The sequence below is a fragment of the Octodon degus genome, unplaced genomic scaffold, assembly GCF_000260255.1.
Source record: "Octodon degus isolate 3935 unplaced genomic scaffold, OctDeg1.0 scaffold00135, whole genome shotgun sequence".
Taxonomy (NCBI): domain Eukaryota; kingdom Metazoa; phylum Chordata; class Mammalia; order Rodentia; family Octodontidae; genus Octodon; species Octodon degus.
This window is the reverse complement of record NW_004524711.1, coordinates 6,722,872-6,730,437: the sequence shown is the minus strand read 5'-3', so window position 1 is coordinate 6,730,437 and position 7,566 is coordinate 6,722,872.

The following is a 7,566-nucleotide window of genomic DNA, read 5'->3' as shown; positions in this document are numbered from 1 at the left end:
AGGAAGCTCTCCGCACACTCACCGGACCTGGGCTAGGACTGGGTCTGGGGGCTCCCGGAACTCGGCAGAAAATCCTACTTGGCAGGCGGGGTGGGGGAGGCACTGGGGAGTGGTGGGGGGCGGTCCAAGGGGCTGGGTGAGGGTCCGGCCCACGCTGCGCCTGGGCTGGGACTGGTCCCGCCGGCGCAGGGTAGGAGGAAGCTCTCCGCACACTCACCGGACCTGGGCTAGGACTGGGTCTGGGGGCTCCCGGAACTCGGCAGAAAATCCTCATTTTAGTTGCATAAAATAAAAATTAAGACAGTATTTTAAAAATAGATCTCAGGCGAAGGGAGATAGCTCAGCTGCATAAGACCCTGCCTCACAAGCCCAAGGTCCAGCATTCAATCTCTGGTGTCAAAAATAATTTAAAAATAAAAAATAAATAAACATAAATTGAACCTTCTTTGATAACATGGATAAGTCTGGAACACCATCAGGAACCAATTTTCACACTCAAGTTTCCAAATTTCCATGTCACAATTGTGCCTGTCCACTCAGGAGAATAAACCTTGATTGTTCTGTGAGAATTCTTGTTACTATCTAAGGGTACATTTTACCCCCTTATTTCAGCTTCTGCCACACTTTCAATCCATCTGTCTCCAATCTAAGCTGCAACAATGTCCCACATCTTTCATGAATCTAAGTCTAGTTATCACCACCGATATCACTGTTACTGGTCCTCTCCTTCTGTTCTTTAAACATACTCACCTTGGCATTTGTTATGGTTTGTGTCTGAATGCTCACCCAAAGCCTCAGGCAGCCATAGGGTGTTTTCAGAGGTGGTTGAATCTAGAGCATGTGATTGATTCATGGTACAGTTCTGGGATTAAAGCTGCTGGATTAGGGATGGGTGATTGCTGGATCAGTCCACTGATTGATTGATATCACTCTGATTCTAGTGAGATGGATTAACTAATAGCCAACTTGCAACATGCAGATGAACTGAATGAGCATGGTACTGGGTGTGGATGGCTTACTTGAGGCTTGTTGCCAAGAGCATAAAAGGAGAGCTAGAGTGGAAGATACTGTGCTGTTGATTCTTCTGGAGAAGCTTGTCAAGTTGGTTTTCCAATATGAACTCGGCTGTTCTCATTGCCAGAAGAGCTCAGATTCTCGCTGTTGCTAAGAATGGCTGTAGTCCTTTCTGGGGGAGCTCTGATTTTAGGCTTGAACATCACTTTTTGTACCCAGTAATGACCCCTCATCTCTTGGCACAGATCCTTTATTCCACTGGCACAGGATATCTAGATTCCAACACTGGCCTTTGGGCTTTCTCTTCGCAGGTCCTTGACACAGACTTGAATGAGAATTGTCCTGGGTTTAGGCCTCCAGCTGGACTCAAGGAGGACATTGCCATGGGCTCTAGGTCTTCAGCTGTTACTCGTGCAGGGTATTGCTGCTAGATCCATGCCCTCAGCCTGGATTCTTTGGGTCTCTAGTGAGGGCGCAGATCTCCCACTCTTTTGAATTTGAGTCTTTGGGTGAATATATAAAATAATCATATAAGTTATGTGTCCTATATTAAGCCCATTACTTTGCAAATCCTGAATACAAAACCTAGCAGAGTGGATATGATATCTGGGGCATAAAGAAGCTTGTCTTGCTCTTATTGTTTTTGCTGCCATGAACTGTTGCTCCTCTGCCATGTGAACCTTGGAACCAGCCAATTATGGACAAAAACCTCTACAACTGTGAGCTGAATAAGACTTTTCCCCTTTAACTTTGGGTATCAGGTATTTTGTCTAAGTAAAAAGAGAAAAGTAACTAAGATACCATCCAAAGAAGTCATTCTCCATTCTAGCTAATGTTTCTGATGAGCTCCTTCTTTTTTGTTGTTTCGAGTAAGATTTTGTCGGAAGGTGTTAAATTAGGATTCGTGGGTACTCCTCAGGAAGACAGAAACTCCCTGAAATCTATAGATAAAATTTAAGTTCATGTACTTAAAGGAAATTACTCTGGGCTTTTAAATAATGTTTTCTCTGACTGTCCTTGGAGGCTTGTCTTCTTGCAGATTTTCTCCCCAGTACTCTCAGCAGTTTCTTCAGTCTCAAGGGCAATGTTACCAATGGTCTGTGAAACATGGAAGAATGCTTGTTGTGAAATTTTCTCAGGTTATGATACTAGCCTACAACTTGGAATGTGGACTCCCTAAATTCTGGTTTTTTGATTGTTTTAAAGTATATTACTCTTTGAGTAGGACAAGTCATTCCAGTAGGATTGCCAGTGTTTCATCCCTAACCTATGTGACAGACTTGGGATTCCTTTTAAATTGTTTATTGCAAACCCAACAATTTAGAGAGAAAGAGGAAAGAGTTGTGAAGCTGTCTGCTCTTTTGAAGAGCAGCAAGGAGCAATATATGATCAATATTTATTTCAATAAACAAGCCAATCAGGAAGTAATAAACTGTTACTCTTGGTAATCTACTGTTTCTTCTAAGTCTGATAGACTGTTGCTCATACTGAGTTGAGAAATATTCAGCCACAAGTAATAATGGCAAGTGCTACTGACCTAGAAGATGGACTTGTATAGTTTACCTCTGAGATCGATGGTCTCTTGGTTGAGTGTTTGGTTCCAACTTGTCACAAAGAACTCAGGTTGACTTGATTTAAATTCTCCAATTTACCAATTGTTGGTAAATTGCATAATCAAATATCATATCCTCAAGTGTCAGAAAAGAAGGATGAGGTACAGAGCAAGGAATTTTCCTTCTTCAGTTTCTCTTTTCTTCTTTCAAGGCAGAAAAACTTTCCACAAAGCTTCTCTACAGACCTCCCAACTGTTCAAAACTGGTTCTTGGGATACTTCAGTTGGCAGGGAAGGAAGGAAGGTAGTATAACCTGTGGGGTATTTATCCCCTGGTATAAGATGGTGATGGGGAAGAGGTGATAGAAATAGAGAAAGTAAAGATGGACAACAATGTTCATCACAGCTGCTGGTCTCAGTCTGGGTTAGTCCCCAGCTTGATTAGGATCTGATTTGGGCATGAGTAAAAGCAGCTGCTTCATGCATGGTCTGGACTCTTAATCCCCACCCTTCTTGGACTTTTCCATCAGGAATGAATGACCTAAAATACCTGCTTACATTCTTATTTCCCCCACTAGAATGAAATGGTAATGGTTCATTGAATATCCTGACCCTGACTTGTGGAAAATATTTTTAAAAGTCTGGACAAAACTGTTAATTTATTAACAAATGTTTATTAGTTGGAGTAATTAGCTAATTAATTAATGGTGCACTCCATTTGCAGAAGACCTAATATTCCAAAATGTAGCATCTGGTAGTTAGAACCTCTGAAGCTGGAAAAGATGGGAATATATCTAAGAATAAGGGGATCCACTTATCTTATTTTCAGTAGTATTCTTTAAGGAAAGACTCTTCCTTCCCTCTCTACATTTTTGCTTTGGCACCTACTGAAGAGCAATCTTTTTTAGCGTAGATTTACATTAAAGTGCTGCACATGACTATAACAAGTTATCATTCTTCACTGGAATGTATATGTTTTATTTGATGTAAGCACAAGTGGTTGGAAGCCTCTGATTTAATATCGTGGAACAAAATCAGTACTTTAGGAAGAATGAGGTTCAACTCTGCTTCAACAAAAAGAATCTTTAAACGCTGTCCAACTTCCACCTCCCATGCACCTACAAGAGGAAAAACTTTCCTTGCTAGAAGAAGACACAAGTGATTCCACGTCTCACAGTGCAGGGAGTGTGGGGGAAGAGGACAGAAGTGACAAGAGACTTTAGAAGTAGGGGATGAGAGAAGAAAGCTTCTACTTTTCCCTTGGCGATGACAACCAGAGTAGCTTGGATAAGAAAGCAGACTGAACAAGAAAGAAAATTGAGAGTCAGTGTTTCTGAGAAGTTTATGTTCTCACCCACTTTAGTGTCTTCAGAGGAGCATGGATAAGGCAAGCAGTTTCATCTCTATTAATTTTAATTTTGTAACTTTGCTTCCTAAATGAGAAACTCCTCTCTGACAGAACCACATAGGTCTCTGAGTTAAAACAAAGGCTCAGGGAAGCTAGGAGACATGCCTCAAACCATTTCTCTAGAGAGCAGATAGAGACTACTGTCTACAGCCATTGTCCTGTACTTCTTCTGACTCCCTCTATGAACTGAAAGTATATACTTTTTACGATTTTGTTTTGTGGTTGGGGCTACTAGTTTATGCTCTCCTCAATTCATAGAGACTTGATAAGTTTGCAGTTTGCCTCTATCAAACAAATGCTTTGCAGGATCAGGAGTTTTTCTGGCACCTGTGAGTCCCTCAGGGCTGTGTGTCTCAGAAGTGCTAATTGAATTTCTCAGAGTGCATGTCACTGAGGAACTGAGTTTGTGCTACTTGATGGCACCTCCGCCCCTTCTAGGTCAAGTCACCACAGAAGACTTCACATCAAAATGCAAGAGAACAAAGATCTATAGAGCAATCCACAAATAAAACCTTAAGGATTAAGATCTACACAGGTCTCAGTCTCCTGCCTGGTAATCCTAAGGTTTGAGTGGGATTACCCTGTTAGTTCAGATGTTGTAAATTCAGATTGACTGGAGGGATAGGTGCGGAAACGTCTTGGCCTGTATTTGTTCATTAGGTAAGCACAGCTGTTTGTTCCTGGCTGTCTAAGGGAGCACAGAACTGAGTACAGGGCAGTCAGGTATAGACAGTGGTGCTGAGTTTAGGTGCATGTGATCCTATATGACGAAAAGCAAAGGCCTGGGGTCTCTGCTGGATAATTTAAGTGGGTTTAGGGAGGAGGGATTTCTGGGTGTCACAGAAGCTAGTTGATACCTTAGGGGATTGACTATAGGAATGGGAGATACGTGTTACCTACTTGTCCCTTTCTGTAGTTAAAACACTACTTTTTTGTTTGTCTTGTTGTTTTTCAGTTGAGGAAGAAACTACTAAAGGAATAAGTTTTCCAAAGAACTCAAGGACTCAGAATCAGAAGAGAAAATGGGAAAACAATTGTCTGGAAAAAAAGGTCAGGGAGCATGCCAGGTAGACCTGTCGGAGCTCTTGCAATGATCCATCTGTGATGTGGTCCAGGCTGAAGTGAAGCAGAAGGGGAAGACAGGAGGAGATGCAGCAATGTGAGAGTGAAAGGAAGGAACGCAAGGGCTTGAGCCTTTTCTGCAGATGTGGAAAATTTAGAGCCAGGCTTCTGGTGTCACTTACAGTGATAAATCATCATTTTGTGGGTGTTCACAGGGGCATACATATTCTCCATTCTTCCAGGTCTATGTAATATGAACTCAAATCTTTTTGACCATCTGTTGACAACAGTTATTGCAACAATGACACAAAAGCCAAAGGACTTGGGAGTTAACAAATCTACCATCTCTACTGTGCGAAAGCACAACGCAGAAAGCAGGTTGAAAATGATCAAAAAAGAAAAAAATACAAGCCTTTAGACTCACAGACTACCCAAACTAAATGACACAACAGTCCATTTCTGGGATAAAACAGGAAGCACTACTGTATTTTGTTTGTTTTATTTGTGATTTAAAGATGAGGATATGGAATGATGCTTGACATGTCCAGAAAAATGCAAACAGATTGAAAAATTAGAAGTCCACAGGGAGAGATGTGGTGCCAGGTGCAGAGAGCCCAGGCCAACGAGTCACACCGAAGATTGTCTATTTGATCCATTAGAATTTTTGAACAGGAGAGTTATATGACTTGTATTTTAGAAAGATCACTTTGGTTACAGGATGCCAATCACAATAGGGGATAGCAGGTAGTATGTACATAGGGATTTATCTCTGCCCTATAGCACTGGCCACTGGACTGTCCAAAATTTCTAAGGTTTTTATCTTTCTTGGGACTGAAATCTATCATCATTCAAACTAAGATGGATCATTCAGGGATGGAAACAAAGGTTCTTCTATGATTTTAATACAAACATATAATAAATAAAAGTGATGGGGGCTGGGGAGATAACTCAGTAGAATAAGCGCTTGCCTGGCAAGTGCAGGGTCCTGTGCTCAATCCCTGGTACCACAAAAATAAAGAAAGAAATAATAAAAAAATAAATAAAAGTGACAAACTCTAGGAAAAACAGGGGAAAATGATGACTGAGGAACAGGATTCAGGAAAAGCATATCTGGGGCTTCTTCCAAGAGCTCTGTATTCTAGAAGCAAGTAGATATGTGAAAAGCAATATGGCGCTGGGAAAAAAATGACGTTTCTAGCTTCACTTTGGATGTAAGACTCCACCTCCTTATAGAGGCCTGTGACACCCAGATAATGAAGATTTCTCCTCATGTCTGTGCGGCTTCTCAGGTCTTATATTTGCTACCACAATTTTACTTCATTTCACCCTCACATCTTGCTTGCGACCTTTTCAGCTAGATAAATTCTCGTAGTATGGGTTTTCTTGTTTGTTCAAAAATGAAATTAATATGACTTCTGTTTAGACATTTAAGCCATTGAGTCTGAATCCACTCTTTGGTTCCTGACACACCCACTCTTAATATCACCAATGCTACAAGCAAAGCGCGGCTATGCATTGGAATGGGCTAGCTTACGTTTGAACCTGCACACAAAGAAAAAGAAGCAGGGTGATAGGTATGAGGAGAATTGGGTTGTCTCCTCACCCTGTACTCATGAATGTGACATAATTTGGAAATAATGTCTTTGTAAATTGAATTGAGTGAAGATGCTTAAGATAGGCCCTAAGTCACTAAAATGTCCTTTTAAAAAGACAGAAACCATAGTTAAGGGATTGATATTTAAAATGTATTAAGAACTTGTCTAATTTGGTAGCAAATCTAAAATATAAAAATTATACTGTTAAAAATAGGCAAAGAACTTGAATGGATGTTTTCACAAGGAAGGCATACAGATCACTAATAGGCTCATTATAAAATGCATGACATCATTAATCATCAGGGAAAAGCCTATCGAGATGACAGTGATCTTATCAACTCATCTTTATTAGGATGTCAATTGAAAGATAAGTGTTGCCAAGATGTGCCCTGTAAAGGAATCTAATAACATCAATGAATGTAAACATTACAGGTCATAAACATGAATTAAGAATAATAATAACAAGAATAAAAATGGGGAAAGGAAGGGAATTTAGAGGTGTAAGGTTAGAGGTAGGAGGGTTAAAAAAAACTGTATAAAGTACATCTACTTACCACCCAATGAATGTACCCATCATGTACTATAAATATATACAAATAAAATAAAATAATAAAAGTGTTGGTGAGGATTTGGAGAAAAGGAAATCTTACATAGTGTTTATGGGAATACACTCTGGAACAGCCTCTGTGGGACATAGTGTGATGGCTCCTCAAACAATGGAAAAAAAAACTATTATGTGGTCCAACAGTTTATCTCCAAGGTACATATCCAAAGGAACTAAAATCAGCACTTAAAGAGCTATCTATGCTCCCATATTTATTACAGGATTACTCATAATAGTTAAGATATGGAGGGGCTGGTGAGATGGCTCAGTGGTCTAAAGCACCTACTTAGAACAAGCTTAGCAAAGCACAGGGACCGCGGTTCAATCCCCC